This window comes from Onychostruthus taczanowskii, unplaced genomic scaffold (genome assembly GCF_017590055.1).
Source record: "Onychostruthus taczanowskii isolate IOZ18803 unplaced genomic scaffold, ASM1759005v1 scaffold24, whole genome shotgun sequence".
Classification (NCBI taxonomy): Eukaryota; Metazoa; Chordata; class Aves; order Passeriformes; family Passeridae; genus Onychostruthus; species Onychostruthus taczanowskii.
In genome coordinates, this window is record NW_024499684.1 from 4,417,534 (window position 1) to 4,433,977 (window position 16,444).

At 48.0% G+C, this 16,444-nt stretch overlaps 1 protein-coding gene across 1 annotated transcript in view; it reads right to left on the reverse strand.

Annotated features, from left to right (window-relative positions):
• PLD1 (phospholipase D1) overlaps positions 1-15,885 on the reverse strand; it is a 62,130-nt gene extending 46,245 nt beyond the window's left edge. Inside the window, exon 1 of the mRNA XM_041405811.1 lies at positions 15,731-15,885. The gene's annotated coding sequence lies outside the window, so the exon portion shown is untranslated. The remainder of the gene's footprint in view (positions 1-15,730) is intronic.
• Between the last annotated feature and the right edge of the window lie 559 nt (positions 15,886-16,444).

Here is a 16,444-nt window from a genome sequence, read left to right on the forward strand (position 1 = left end):
AACTGGGTCAATCTCTTGTCTTATACCAAAGTAAACGTAGAAGCAACAGCTTCTTGGGAGTGAGGGCTCTGAGGGCCTGGGTGGCTCTGTCACCTTCCACCAGTGGCAGGGAAAGCCACCAGAGCACAGAAGGCTTTAGGATCAGACCAGGGCCCCCAGGTCACTTCAAGAGATCTGCATGAATAATTCAAATATAAACACACATGTGGGTACCTCCTTTCCCAGTGATACAATGAACTTTGGGGCAATGTCCTGGTTTCAGCTGGGACAGAGTTAATTTTATTATTAGCTGATACAGCGTTGTGTTTTGGATTTAGGACCAGAAGAATGTTGATAACACACCGATGTTTGAGTTGTTGCTAAGTTCTGCTTCCCCTCATTCAAGGACTTCCTAGTTTCCAAGGCTCTGACAATAAGGAGGTGCACAAAGGCTGTGGGGCAGCACGACCAGGACAGCTGACCCAAACTGGCCAAAGGGATATTCCATTCCACAGGACACCATTCCCAGGATATCAACTGGGGAACTGGCTGCTGCTGGGGGCTGGGCACTGGTCAGGGGGTGGTGAGCAATTGCTGTATTACGCAGCACTTGTTTCCATCAGTGTTATTCCCTTTTCATTAAAATTATTACTATATTTTATTTTGTTTCAATTATCAAACTGTTCTCACCCCACTGTTGTTACCTTACCCAGCCTGTGCAGCCTCTCTGCTGCAGGAATTTGGCACTGGCACTGTCCCACACCTCCCCTGTCACCACTTCATGGAAAGCCAGTTCTCCCTCTTGGAAGCTTTACACTTTTCCTATTCTAACAATGTACTGCAGGGGACTTCAATTATTCAGAGAGCAGAAGGTACATTTTCATTTGTTTGGAGTGAAGTCATTCCACCTGATATAGACTAGCTTTGGATGTTTGATTTTCTCCCTGGAAAGCAGGCATACATAAACAGCATTCCCAAGGGAGGCCATGCTACCAGGCTGTCCCAAATAATCCTGGGGATGGCAGGAGGGAGCCCAGAGCCTCACTCCGCACTAATACATTAAAATCCTATTTCCCACTCAATACCTCATGCAAAGAATTTTTTTGTGTATTTCTAGCTGGAAATAAAGCAGCATCTTGCTTTGTATTTCTGTGTGCATTCACATATAGAAACGAAATATCTTCCCCTCCATCAGAAGATGCTTTTACTTCATGGAAACTTCATGCCCTTTCCAAAAGAAGTTTTCCATAGTCAGAAAGAACACAAGCCCAAACACACACTGGAAGTGCCATGCCAGCAATTACACTTAAAGGAAACCAGCACACACATATCACATCAGCAGGGCTGCAGGAAGAGCAACAGAGAGGAGCCAACAGAGAGAGGAGATGCTCATCCTCCCTCCTCCTCCTCTCCTCCCCATCGTGCCAGGTACAGCTGGGCTCTTTGTCAGATTAATTGACACAGTTGGTTAATGGATAAACAATTAACCAGTGTATGCAATGATTATTTCCAAGGGACCGCAGCAGGGCTCCATAACTCACGATTTTTTTTTTATAAAGCTAAAGCTGTTTTCACAACTGGCACAGACAAATCCTGCGACAGAGCAGGGTCCAAACTCAGATGGACCTGAGTCAGTCCCAGCAGCAAGATTCCCCCATCGAGATTAGAGACAAATTTTGGGGTTGAGAAGGAAAATGTGACTTGCCCGTGGCCCTGTCAGTAGCCCCACAAACCTGGCCAGAGGCCATGTTCCCTGTCACAGCTGGCTGCTGCAGAGCCAGAGGACACAGGGCAAACCCAACACAGGGCAGGGCAGATGGCACTGGGGTCAGCTGGAAAGACAGGACATACCACACCTCTCTGAAACTTTGCCAAATTGCTTTACAGGGCCCTGCTCCACAAAAGCTATTTAACCTCTTGGGCAGAGTTTCCCTGCGGACACTCTCTGCATTCCCATGGGCAAGCTGAGGAATGCCTGGGTTAATCTGCAACAGGCTGGGTGCAAACAGGCACCAGACATGGATATCCAGGATTTTACCACAAAACAGGCAGGCTACACCCTGTCTGTCCAGTGCCACTCACTGCTGGCACTGCTGACGGACTAGAGAAGGGAATTTTAAACCTCTGACACCCAACTTAAATGATACCAGCAAATCACAGGAGACTGCAAATAACAGGATGAAACTTCTGAGAAATAATTGCTGCATTTCAGTATCAGCTGTTGCCATTCAAGACAGAAAATAAGCAGCATGTTTTTTAAAGGAAAATAAACCCAAACAACCAAAAGAGAAAAACCAGGGTCTGACTGAGTCAAGAACCGGCAATCCGAACAAACGCAAAACCGGTGCCAAGATGAACAAACAGGATTATTGCCTGTGAGCCAGGAAGGAAGAGATGATGCAGAACACAGGAAAACTCAGACCTAAAGCATTTGACCTGTGAGAACAGTGTCACTACTGAGAGAAGGCAGAGAAATGTGACAGCAGACTGCAAGCCTGCAGAAGCTTGCTGTGAGCAGAGTGGACAAGGGAGAAGTGCTCTGAATTAGAATCACAGAATAGTTTAGGTTGGAAAGGATTTTAAAGATTATCCAGTTCTAACCCCTGGCCATGGGCAGGGACATCTTCCATTATGCCAGGTTCCTCCAAGCCCCATCCAACCTAGCTTTGAACATTTCCAGGGATAGGGTACCCACAGCTTCTCTGGGCAACCAACGACTCAGCACCCTCAAAGGCAAGAATTTGTTCCTCATATCTAATCTAAATCTACTCTCTTTCAATTTAACTGCTGGTTTAAAGCAGAGATTAGGGAGAAAGCCCTATCTAATGGCAAAGGCAGGGCACTGCCTGAGGAGGGATTTGCAGAGCCCCCAGGGCTTGGAGGAGGCAGGGGAACAGTTGTACCCCAGCATCCACAGCCCAAACCTGCTGCTGGGGCAGCCAGGAGCTGGTGGGGCAACCTGTGTTTGAACAGAGGGAAGGTGCTGCTCCAGCTTTATCCGGCTCAAAGTCTGCCTGGGCAAAAGCAGCAAGAAGGAAAACACAATGAAAAGACTCAGCATAAAGGAAAACATTGGACAGAATGAACAGACAAGGAAATAAAGAGATGATTAAAAACTGGAAGATTTTTACATACTACAAACCCTATAAACCCTACAAACCCTATAAAGACAGCTGACACTGCCCTTGTCCAGCCCAATTCTCATATTAATTACTTCCTCTTGAAGCACCACTTAAGCTCTCTGCCTTCTGTCCCAGGCTGTCCCCACAGCACACAAGCCCCAGATCTCTTGAACTAGTAAAATACATACACTGGAAATAGTGACTGCACCAAGAATCAGCCAAGACTTCAAATGCAGGAACAATGACTAAAAAAACAGAAATTAACTATATTAATCTCTGAGCCCTTGTGAATATATTGCAAACCTGTAGCTCCATCCTGCAACTTTGCAAGCCCAATATCTACTTGCTATTTGCTATTTTGGTTATGCTTTAACCCCAAGTTATTACTTCAGGGATCATATGACCATCTAAGCCTTCACTAAAGAGAATTTTTTTCTACTTGTTGCACAGGACAACAAAAGCACAGCTTTAAAGGCATGGGAACTGGAAGGCAGAAATACATATTTTTGTAAATATTCATGAACAGTTCTGTGTTTTGAAGACACTTACGTCCTGATGTGAAAATGTATGCAGCTGGTAATAGCACAGACTACCTAAAACTTGGTCAGCCTAAGTTTATTCTGTATCAGAATATCAGACAGATCTGAAACAAGCTCAGGCAATCACAGCTCCTTAATGAGGTTCCGACACTGAAAAGTACCATAAAGAGCTATGAAATCCAGAAAAAATGTAATTTGGAAAAAATGGTAAGCAGAGAAGAGAAAATACATGCAGGAAAACCAGACATTTCCTGCTAATGCCTCCCAGGGTTTGATGCTCTGTATCAACTCTTATCCCTACGGTGACGCTATAATCCCTGAAAATAAATGATCTCATTCCTGTTCTCATGACATCTCTCCCAGTACAGTGACCTTTTGGCAAGGGCTGTGACAAGTGACCTCTGTTCCCATACTTGGTTTTCTCCTGCAGGCAGCACCCATGGTGGAACACACAAAAACCTCCCAGGCTGCCTGGAGCAGAACAGACAGGCTCAGGCCAAAAGAGGGCAGTGAAATGGGGTCATTAAACAGAAAACAAACAAATAAACAACCAAAACAAAGCCCAAAGAATCAGAGCTGTGAATTCTCTCTCTCCTCCTGCTGCTGCCAGGAACCTGGGTGCAATAGGAGCACCAAGAGCCCAAATGAAATTCCAAGGAATTCCCATGCACGATGCCCTCAACAGCTTTTTGCTCTGTCTAGTGGTGATGACTCTTTGCATGTAAATATTTCCTAATTCTTCCCATTTTAAACCTAAAATTGGCTTTGAACCACTCCGTGTTGGAGAAATACTCTCATCTGATAAGAGCCATTTCTGAGGAGTTATTTGCCTCTCCAAGGAGAATCTGGGCTTGTCAGCACCCCCAATTTATGCCCTGGCACACCTTCCTTCCACAGCCCTGGGCAGGGGTCAGCCCTCCACCACAGTTAGGAAGTGCTCCCTGTGCTCAGGATCCCTGCCAGCACCTGCAAAGAGCATCCTGCTTTTCCAGCCCAGGAAAAATCCTCATACTCACACCAAGCAAAATAGACACACACTGATTTCATCTTTCCCTCAATATTTAATCAGAAACCCAGGGCTCTTGTAGAGAGCGTGTTACATTTCCTAACTATGAAACTAAAGACAGTAGGGTTGAAAAATGCTCAGCAATGCCTTAACCCTTCAGCTCAGTACATGGAAAACATGCAGCCAGAGGAGCCAACAGCCAGCAACAGCAAATGCAGACACCTCCTGAAAATCTGCCCTTCTGGATGCTCATACTGCAGGGACAGTGCAAAAGGATTAGCGTTTGTTTTTTAAAACACACAAAACAGTCCTTGAATAAGAACCAAAGCATTGCTCCTACCGTGGAAATATCAGGAGCTAGAGAATTGAAATAAAAATCCAGATCAACAATAGACACATTGAAACATCATCCAGACCTAATTTGCTTATCTTTAGCCCAATCCTGATAAAACCAAAACATTTTAAAATACTGTTTCCAAAACAATTATCCCCACAAAGTGCCCACATTTAATAGCAACACCTCTAAAAGCAGAAACCAATTAGTGCTTCCTGCAGCGCAGTTCTCTGGCTCTGCATTATTGATTTCCATAGTCCTTGCCACGTGAGGCTTATTGCCAAGCCACCAGCCAGCACAGGAACAGCAAAGTCACAGGAATCCACACAGCCTGCTTGCAACAGGACACGAGATGCTTCAAGGTTGGGATGGCCTGGAAACAACAGGTTCATCTTTGGAAGTCCCTGCTGCACTATCCACAGTGGGCAGAGCCCGTTCTGCCTCCAGACAGGGCTCTGCAGCATCCATCCCACAGCACTTGTGCTAGAGAAAAGGACACAGAAAAGCCAGGCAAAGGGAAAGGATGAGGTAAGGCACTGGTGACTAACACAGCCTCAGCCAGAAAGCCCCTCCGTGCTGGTCTGGCCCCACACCCAGGCCCAGCCTAAGCGCCAGGCACCTCCCAAGGACTCGTTTCATTTGCTTTACAGAACAGTAAAGGGAAAACATAAACATCCTCAGACAGGCAGTAGCTGATCTCATGCTGATGTACTGGTGCTCCATCTCCCCCTGCCCAGCAGCACCATCCCTGCTCCCTGGCCTGCCACAGGAAGTGCAGCCTCCCCAGGAAGCCAATCATTAGGTATTTATTGGTAATTAAGGCTGGCCCTACAAATACTAATTCATCACCTTGTTTTGGATTCCTCAGGCATGGACAAGAGTATTTAAACACAGCAGTCACACCTCGGGCTGTGCATCCTTCGGGGATCACCACCAGCCCTGCACTCCCTGATGTGGTCCATGGGAAACACCCTGCAGCCCTAAACCCAGGAGCACTGCACAAAACACCCCTGAAAACCAGGACAGGGGATGCCCAGAGCCTCTGGAACCTGGTTACTCACCCTAGAGACCCAATAGCACTATAGCTGCAGGCAGGCAAGGGAACTATGTAACAGCACCTTGGGGATCAGCTCCATCTCAGCATCCCCAAACCACACAACCAAGATGCAACAGACTAGAGACCCTCTAGCACTATAGCTGTAGGCAGGCAAAGGGGCACCACCTTGGGGATCAGCTCCATCTCAGCATCCCCAAACCACACAACCAAGATGCAACAGAGTGGTCAATAGATCCTGGGCTGATGGAAAAGAGGATTGATTGGAAAGGTTGATTGGAAAAATGCCTGCTGCAAAGAGCAAACAGCAGGAAGGCTAAAGCATGCAGCACTTCTGGGTGCTGATAGACACACAGAGTTTGGCACAAGACAGAGCTCACAAAAGCTTTATATTAAATCCTAAAAGCAAGGAGCTCGCCAAAGTGATAGTGTAACGCACAGGATTCTTAAAGTGACCATCTCCATGAGGTTCAGGGATAACAGGGACCATCACAGTGCTCACAGGATGATACACATGGCTGCAGCTCTTATCTATAGCTGAACACATCACACAAATAGAGCAGGTATTTTTGTGACCTAAATGTATAGATATCTACAGGGCTGATGTCCTGTACATCACTCAACACTATTCTGGTATCTCCCAGTAGCACGTATGCTCCAGCAACTGCCACCTGCCAAGCCACATTTCCGCAGGGAATTCCGGCAGCTCCGAGACAAGCGGGCATGCTGGCACACAGCCCAACACCTCCATCCCTCCCTCCCTCCCACAGTGGGGTTAGGTGGCAGCTGATAAATGCAAACACAGACCTTCACATATCTCCTACCAGCCAAGCTAATTCCGGGGAAAGCACTGCAGCCTGTGCTCGGGAACTGCAACAGGATCTCAGCCCTGCACTGGCTCCTGGCAGCAGCTCCAGATCACAGCAGAGAGCACAGGTATGTGTCAGGAGGTCAATGTCCCCGTTCCCGCTGCCACCCTGCTGCTGATTGAACTGTTCCCATTAAGCGGGAACACGACTTTTCTTCTTCTTTTTCTTCTGCTTTTTTCCATGTGAAAGCACAGAGAGGTGATTTTGCTGACCTTTTTTGTGACCTGCTCAAAGAAAGGAGTAATTCCTGCAGGTATCACAGCAACGAGGAGGAGCAGATTTAGACCACATATTTTTACTAATTGTTTAACTAAAAATTTAACACTTCAATAAAATGCTGTTTCTATTGTCTTGACTTTTGGGAGTTTGCTTGCCCTAACGGAACTTTTCAAATAATTTCCATTGAAAAAAAAACAAATAGTTGGCAGGAGCAGAGGGCCATGATGGAGGAGGAAAGCAACCCTCCCACTAAACAGTCCTACTGTCAGTGTAGTCCCCACTACAGCACAGAACTCAAATGCTCCCACGTGAGCAGCCAAGTCCAACTCCCTCTCCTGCTTGGGGAGTGCAAGGCACAGGCTCACCTCCCAGGGTGGCTTGCCCACACCACCACCAGCTTTGAGGACAACCACTGCAGGGTGACCACCACCACAGTTTTACTGATGCTTCTGTCCCTCTTGGAGGCAGCTCCAAGTGCAGGGCTGGGACCCACATGCAGGTCCACACAGGTGCCTGCACAGTGCCTTCCCACGCTGATCCTTCCTGGCAGTGTTAACCAGCCCTGTGACTGCTCAGGCTGAATATCAGCCTCTGCCAAGCTTTTGCTGACTGTGCACACGCTGTGCCAGGGGTGGACTTTGGTAACCCAAAGTACAGGATGGGTGTGAAAGGAACTGCTCGGGGTCACCAGGCTGTCCCAGCAAGGGGATGTCCCAGTTCCTCTCTCTGCTCTTCAGCCAGAGTCCCGCTGCTTCCCCATCCCAAACAGGACCCTGCACCACCCTGAAAGCACCGTCACTGTCACTGACAGGCTGGAGCCACAAGAAGAGGTGCAGACCCCAAAATGCTCCTGTACTCCTGCGTGCAAACTTGGATTCAGCACCTTTCCAAACTGAACTCCCTAGTGATTTTTAATGTTTTATTTAGCAATGCTTTTAAATGTGTTTGATGCATTCTGGCTGATAAGCTCCATGAGAATTTGATGTCTCTGTCCTCATTTGACTTCAGTTATTTTCCAGTCTACTCTTAAAGCTGCAGTGCTCAGTGGCCGCAGCTCCCACCATCGAGCTGGGACACCAGCACTAAAAGACTGTTGTACGATCAGGCATCATTCCCAAAAAATCAGCACCAGCAGGTGCCAGAGGTGACAACAGGAGGGTGCATGTGTGCTCCTGATCCACCTTTCCAAGAACAGCTGCTTTTCCTCAGCACAGCCAGCACCGATGGGCAGACACCAGCCCTCAGTCTCCCTTTCACACTCAGTAATTTCCAACCAGTCCCCACACAGCTTCATCAGAGATTTAGGGTAACACCAAGGTCTCACAAGAAGTGCATTTTCCTTTTCTGTGGCCAGCTTAAAAAAAAATGTTTGTGAATGTCTTGTTTACAAGAAGAAAACAGTTGGCTTGGAGAAGTCCCAGAGGTAACTAAGAGAAGCCATTACACCAAGCTCGAGGGCAGAGGTGATGCTGTCCCCAAGACTTCCCAGAGGGCTCCAGGGGGCTTTGCAAACCAGCCTCTCCCATGGACACCCTACATGGGAACATAACAGCACCTAGGACACAGGGTACTCAAGCTAGTCAAAAGTTAGTTCTTCTATACCTTAAAATGTTTGATTCACTATCAAAATTAAGGATAATTACAGTAATTGGGTTCTGATTTCTCAAATAATTCTGGGATGATGGCTGAGGTTTCAGACTAAGATCAAATCCAGGCAAATTTCATAAGAAATTGTCTGTTATGAAGCAATAACTTGCAGGAACAGAATAGCTCCCTTATGTTTCTTTCTTAAATACAACTAAACACCTGCAAATTTATGCAAAATATCTCATTTACATACATTGACAATACTGACAGCTTGCTTAGAACAAAATAGATGTTGTGGACAAATTTTTTTTAACCACTTTCCTAGAAGGGAGAAACAATGCCTCGATCAAGCCTGCACAGGAGCCTGCTGATGGCAGGCAGGGAAAGATGAGGCTCATCTCAGAGCTCAAATCAAGCCTCAGCTGCCTGCTCTCTCCTCTCCCCCACCCAGATCTCCAGAATCTTACAAGCAACACGGGTGTCTGGCCAAGGCAGACACCCTGCAGTTAATTCTCCTTTTGTTGAAACTCCTTTACAGTATTTTTCCCACAAATTCCTAGAGGAAATCAGAGTATTAATATTATGACTTACAAGCTTAACCCTCCAGACCTCAGCACATAATGAGGCAAAAATTAAAGACTATTTTTCCTTCAACTGCCATGACTTTCTGGAGCAGCACTGCCCAGAATGTGTTTGCAGACAGTTTTCTGCATGTACAGAAAGAGCTGTTTGGCAGGAAAAAATGCAATAGTTTTGGGAGAGAAGTAAAAAAGGCTAAACAGGCTCAGAGAGCAGTTCCCATCTTGCCAGTTCTTTCTCCTGGTGAACAAAATGGCTCATTTGCCATAACTGCTGCCAAAAAGTCTGCAAGATCAGGTCTAACCACAGAGATTTTAAAGCCACCATGAGTCATCTACTTTTCTTTCTTGGTAAGACTTAACACTGGGTGGGACACAGAAAAAAAAAATCAATTTGCAGGAAACCTCAGTCATGGAAAAATATACTTCAGAACATCTCACAGGGACTACATAAATAGCAAAAGAGAAATGAGAAAACAAAGTACTTCTTTCTGAAAAGACTATGATGCACTGCCTGCTCTCCAAATTGTTTCAGCAGCCCTTCAGCTGTGACAGAGGGAGGACAGCTGAGCTCCCTAGAAGACCCCAGCAGCCACAAGTGCTTCCCAGTGCCCCCAAGAGAACCACAAGTACGGCAGATTTGTGTTCTTCATGTCAAGTCAACTGCATAATGTAACTGCATCTTACTTGAATTGAAAGAGAAAATACAAGTGCAAATCATCCAATTGTTCACCTCTTGTGTGTGACCATTCAAAGCTGGGAGTAAGAACATTTAATTTTTAAATAAAGAAAAGCCCCAACAGCAGGGTTGGCTTTAACCTGGTACTGGGATGCAGTTACAAGGTCCTGCTATGGCCACAACACCTCAGCTACTGAAAGTGTTGGAAAGGTGCAATTAATTACTCTTGCTGGTTTGTTTTCCCCCCCGCCTGAGGGCTTCCTGGAGGCTTCAAGCAGGAGTCAGCCCAGCTGATGGTGAGAGAAGGTTCATCTGACTCAATGAAACACACTGTGCTCACCAACAGGTGTTTTCTGGGTGGGACAGAGACAAGCAGGAAGAACAAGAAATGAGTATTTCTGATTAATAAAATCCTGACAGAAGTCTGGCTGGTAAAACACTAGAAGTTTCTAGGAAGTGGTTCAGTGATGAGTGAGTGCTAGTGGCGAGGAAGAGCCCTGGGATACAACATTGTCAGATCCTGGAGGGAAAAGAGAAGCAGGTTCTTGCATGGCCAGACAACCAGAAACTGCAACTGGCTCTGAATCAGCCACTTGCACAGGCTGGGACAGAGGCTGTCAGAGCACTGCTCTGTGGGACATTGTCTGCCTGGCACTGCCTTTTGTCTCTGTGCCCTGGAACATTTGCCCAGAGAAGAGAGGACCCTCTGTGCCAGGATCACCTTCTCCAGCCCTGGGAAAGAAGATGTAAAGTGCCTCCAGCTCACTGGGATCTTGCTACCAGTGTTTATCAGTAGGTTTATCTTATTTCTCACAAAAAAGAGCCCTCATGTGAAGGCTGCACACGAGGGCTCACTGCACCAGCAGAAAGAAAAACGTAAGACAGGAATCAGGCCCACTCACAGCCTGACCTGAAAAACGCAATCCAGGAAATGCAGTTTAATTCTTTCTTCACCAGCAGGTGCAAGCCAGGAAAATAGATCTCAACACCATGAATATTCTCAATACTTGCTGCTGTCAGTATAGTGTGCACAGGACTCCCCCACCCAGACAGAAAGTCTCCTTCTGTCAAGTGAATCTGCCAATACTGATGAGGTTTCTCATCCTCAGCCCTGTAGCTCCTCTCCCAGAGGCTTTCCATGGGTGGACAGTGGAGGGGTGCTCTTTCTCTTCTGCAAAATGTGCACCCCACAACTATCCACCTTTTTATTACACCTGCCCTTTTATTACAGCCTTTCTCCCTAAACAGTGAGTTCCTTAGGGCAGAAAATAATTTATCTATTCCTCCTCTGCCACAGAAAACAGGATAGAGGAGGAAGGGCCAGTGCTATTACACTAAGGTAACTAATGCAAACTGTCTACTTTGCTGTCAAATCCTACTGGAGGTGTAGGCATCATTTTATTTGATGGAGCTCAGTGTGGTCCACTCTGTGTCCCAGGGAGCAAAAGGGAAGATTTAAGGGCAAACAAATAGCAGAAAACCAAAGAGCACAAAGGTACGAACACCACACACAGCCAACACCAGCTCCAGTGCGACTTGGCACAGATGGGCACAGCCTGAGTGCCAGGGTTTATTTCCACCCAGCCCTAAGCTCAGACACTTTTACTGGCATCCAAGCAAGCGTGGTAGCCCAGTAAGACTAGGTCAGGTAATTACCTTGATATTAAAGCCCCACATATTGTTTTGGCAACAAGCCATGGGCAGGCTGTCACCCTTGCTGAGCTGATACCACGCTCGCTGCAGCAGCAGCAGATCCTCTGGCACTTGGCCCACCCCATTCCCTGACCCTTTTTCAGCAAGATTGCCCTGACCTGCATCTATTTAGACCCGTGTGAGCCACAAGTGTTTTTAAATAGAAGGTTTTATTCTCTGAGACAAAACTGGCCTCCCTTCTGGGGTGTGTGGCTTCCTGTCTGCCTGGTGCCATCCCAGCTCCTTTGGGATCCCAGCTCTCCAGTGTGGGAACAGCAGCCACCAGACAGCTTCTCCCCCTCTCCCCACACCAGCAGATGGGTGCCTGGGGGCCGGAGCTGTCTGACAGACATGAGCCCCACTCCCACTTTGTTATGTAAACCCCCAGGTTTTGGTGTTTATCTGCTTGAAGGATCCAGAAATCACTAAATGCTAGCACAGCGCGTGGGCACGAGGAGCGAGGGATGTGCAAAGTGCTCGGGGCAGTGGCGACAGCACACGATGCTCCCACTGCTACTGCATGGAAACAGAGAAAACTCTAAATTTCAAAGACAAAAAATATATATATAAATATAAAATTAATGATCTCCAAAACCACATTTCACTCCTGTTTGTTCCCCCCCGCAGAGGAGCCAGGGTAAGGGTGAGTGTCCCATCACAAGGACCATGACTGCCCTGTGCCACCCTGGATGCCATGTGTCAAGCAGGTGAGGGAGCAACATGGCAAATATTTTGTAAATAAAACCTTGCAAATGGAGCTTTTTCCATCAGTTCCTCCACCACTTTCTGCCTTCCACAGTGTCTGTACATGCAGAGCTGGTAAGTACATGTATCAGACTATCACAAGTCCATGGAAGTGAGGGACAGGGTAGGTGTACCTGGCTAAATATCTGTTAAAAACTTATTTATATATCTAAAACACACAAAAAATTGAATTGACACTATCTGTCTCTCTCTATTCTGCAGCTCAGCAGAGCTGAGGTCTGGCACTGCATAGGTGGGTGCAAAGAAGCCAGGCTGCACACAAGCTGCACACACATCCCACCTCTCAGAGGGCAGAAGAAGCACAGCAAGCAGAACCTAAATATGGACTGAAAAAGCCCTTATTTTGGCAAAAAAAAAATCCAAAAAAAGGCTGGGAAGGAAAAGGAAAAAAAAGACAGAGCCGCAACTCCCGTCAGGCAAATCATCATGACCAAATCTCAGTCCCTGCAGGAGCCTCCAAGGTACAGGGCATGTGAGAGCAAGTTAAAAACACATCATCAAATAATTGCCAGTCAGACAATAGGAGGAAAAGGCATGTAGGGGTTTGCTCTCACCCTCCTCCTTCCTCACCCTTAGCCAAGACCAGGTGCCGACATCAGACACTCCAGAAGAAAATCAAATTGCTTTTTCAGCTCTGTTACACACAGATATAGGGCCACTGGCCAATGCTGATTCTCACTAAAGCTTTTTTTTTTTAATTATTATTATAAATCACTTGCTGCAAAATAGCTGTTCCACCATGAAATTAAGGAACAACCTGTTTGCAAAAAGGCATCAGAAAGGTGCTGCTCCTCACGGACCACGATGGCTTCCTGCAAAACTCCAGCAATTTCAGTCCCTGAGTTTCCCCTTTGATGTATTCACAGGGTACAGACAGAGAGAAGATAAAACTAGAAGCCTCTATGAACATTAGTAACTGATACGTTCCTTATTATGCCATTTCAAGGAATAACACTTGTGGTAATGCCAACATTTAAGTGCATTCCTCTGAAATTTCTTTCCCTGAAGGTTTGATAACCTGCTTTAATTCCATTTTCAGAGAAGGAATAACTGTAAAACCCAAGTTCAACTGGCTGAAATTTCACTTAATCATGTAAGAGATTTCTCAAATCACTGCTGGAGACAAAACCCACTCCCTTAAAACATCTTTCCTCCACCACAGACACACCTGCAGTCTCAAGAACACTTCCTAACTTACAGGAATAACAAAGTCAAATGACACAAGCCTTTACACACTTTGCTACTATAAAGAGTAATAAAAATTTCTAGGAGGGGCACAAGATTGCAGCCCACGTTGTGAAATATTAATTTCACCAGCAATGATCACCTACCTAGTACATATAATTTCATTCACACACGTGAAACAGCATCATCAGCAGTGTAAAGAACGTGCAATTCTGACACCAGCACACTCTCTTAGCTGAGAGACCTCAGGAGGCACCTGTCAACAACAGCATTTTATATGGGGGGAGTTCAACCCTCTCAAAATAAGAAGAGCATCATGGCCTCCAGGAAAAGTGAATTTATTAAGTCTTTTCCAGGAAGATCAGAGCCTCAAACCCTAATTTTCAATAATCCTGAAAACAATTAAGTTATATATATATATCAAGATAAAACTAAAAATGCAAATAAGTATGTAAGTGAACCCCTACAATCTTCTCTTCTTAGGAAAGTTAAATCTTGGCAAAACCAAATTCAATCACTGTACCTCTCAATAAACTTGCATTCAGTCGGCTGAAGCAGAGTCCACAGCAATCTCTGTAAATTTTAACAGGTTTTTCAGAGGGATCTGACCTTGGCCCTGTCCCACAGGGAGCTCTGACCAAGCCTGGGGCTGGCCTCCTCTCCAGAGGGGAGGGCAGATCCAGGGCTCAGTATCCCAGCCAGCAAACCCGGCACCAAGATGAGTGATGGGGACACCGTGGGATGTCACCCATGTGCTGCACCCCCAGGCCTGAGGGAAGCCAGACACACTTTCCCACTACAAAAAATCTGACTTTACAGGCTTAGTGCTACTTCATGGCAGAAGGACAGGAGGAAGGGCCTCTTTCAGCCGCAGGCAAGGTCAAGGCAGGTGAACATGGGGGACTGTTGGGGGGAATCTCTGCAGCAACCCCACGAGCCCAGATCTGGGATCCCAGCATCGCTGGAGAGTGCTCAGCATCACAGGGTAACAGTGACCCTGAGAAAAGGGCTCTCAAGCAGCAAAGGAAGGGGAGCCCACAGACTCAAACTCAGAGCTTTCCAACTTCTGCCTAAGCTGGGCAGGATTTGGCCATGAGATCCAAATCACAGAGCTAACGCTCCTGTGAGCATCATGAGGTAGCTGGAAATTAAGTTCCCTGGTTACCTGCAAGCCTCTGGCACGAGCTCACGCTTATCAAATGGTAAAGACGGCACGGGAGGGAAAACACGAATTCTTGAGTGATTAAAGACACTCGACAGAGAGCTCCCACCCTTCGAGCTGCAAACACAGGCAGCTCGAAACACAACACCGTACGCAAACAGGGAGCTTTTGTCCCAGCAGCCACACCAGCCTTGCCATGACATCCACACTTACCATCTTCCACCAGTGCCAAATCAGCAGAGCTCCATCCACCCAGTCCAACTGCTGGTGCCTGTCCCCAAACAGCCCCACTGGAGAGGCATCATGCAGATTTACTGAAAGGAGGGATGTGAGGATCACGCAGACCTGGGCACACAATGGGCATTGTCCTGGGTGCAGAGAGCCCTGTCAGCCCGGGAAACTCTTCCAAAGCCAATGGAGCTGCACTGACTTGAACCGCGGTCCAGCTCGGACCAGAGGCACCTTGGGGCTGAAGATTTCTAGAGAGCATCACGCCAAATAAAGAAAACCAGCAACAGGCAGAAAAGGCTTTCATTGCAAGAAACCCACCCAGCAGCCCGGCAGAAAGGGTTGTGTCAGTACCTTCAGTAACTCTCAGGGCTCCCCCATAACCCAAGAACGGCGGGTGCGGAAGGGACGTGGCAGGGTCACGGCTTCACCAGTGCCGGGGACACTGAAGTTCACCACATCGCCGAGCTTCCCAACCCAGCGGCCCGCGCTGACCACAGGGCAGGACCGCACCGACCCAAACCCACCCATTTCACAGCACGGAAAACGCGTAAACCATCCCGAGTGTGTCCGACAGGCGACAAACACCTCCCCGCAGCAAAGCCTGCCCCAGCAAAGAGCCCGGGCAAGGAATTCACTTGAAAACAGACGCTCTGCGCTGAAGTCGCCGCAGTGCCCCGGGCCGGGCGCCCGCTCCGGGGCAGCCCCGCGGCCGCACCCGCCCGCACCCACCTCCGGCCCCCGCGGCCGCGGGTGCCCCATGGTGCCGTCAGAGCCAGCCGGGTGCCGTCAGAGCCAGCCGGGTCCCGTCCCTCTCGCGGGGCACCAGCAGCCGGAGAAGCAACCCCAAGGAACCTCCCTACACCGGCCCCGCCCGCTGGCTCTGGGCGCGCTGCCCAGGCCCGGCCCCCGGGCCCGCCCCGCGCCCGCCCCCGCTGAGGGCACCGCGGCCGCTCCCGGGACCGGGACACGGACCAGGGGAGGAACGGGCACCCCCCGCCCCGCCCCGGTGGGCGTGAGGAGCCGAGGGAAGCGCAGAGTGAGCTAAAGGGGAGTAACTCGGTTATTTCAGCCCAACTTTGCAGCGCGCGGAGGGGAGTTGAGCTTGCTGCGCGCTGCGAGTGCCGCTTCCACAGGGAGCACGGTTCTCCCCTTCCTGCCCGGACACTCCAGGAGGGAGAATCCAGCGTTCCCCACCGTCACCGAGAAACTGCGTTTGACCAGGGAAACGGACTGAAAAAGCCTGTGCAAATTAACAGTTATTAATTGTACACGCGGTGCTTTTTTCAGCATAAGACAGCCCAATAATTACAGTCCGGTGCTGTTTGGATCCGAGCTGTCCTCCCCTATACAATGCTGCGTTTACCATGTTACTTCCCATATGCCCTTTTTAATATGCAAGGAGCAGATTTTTTTAGCGAGAGAGAAAATTTTTCTGCTTGCAGA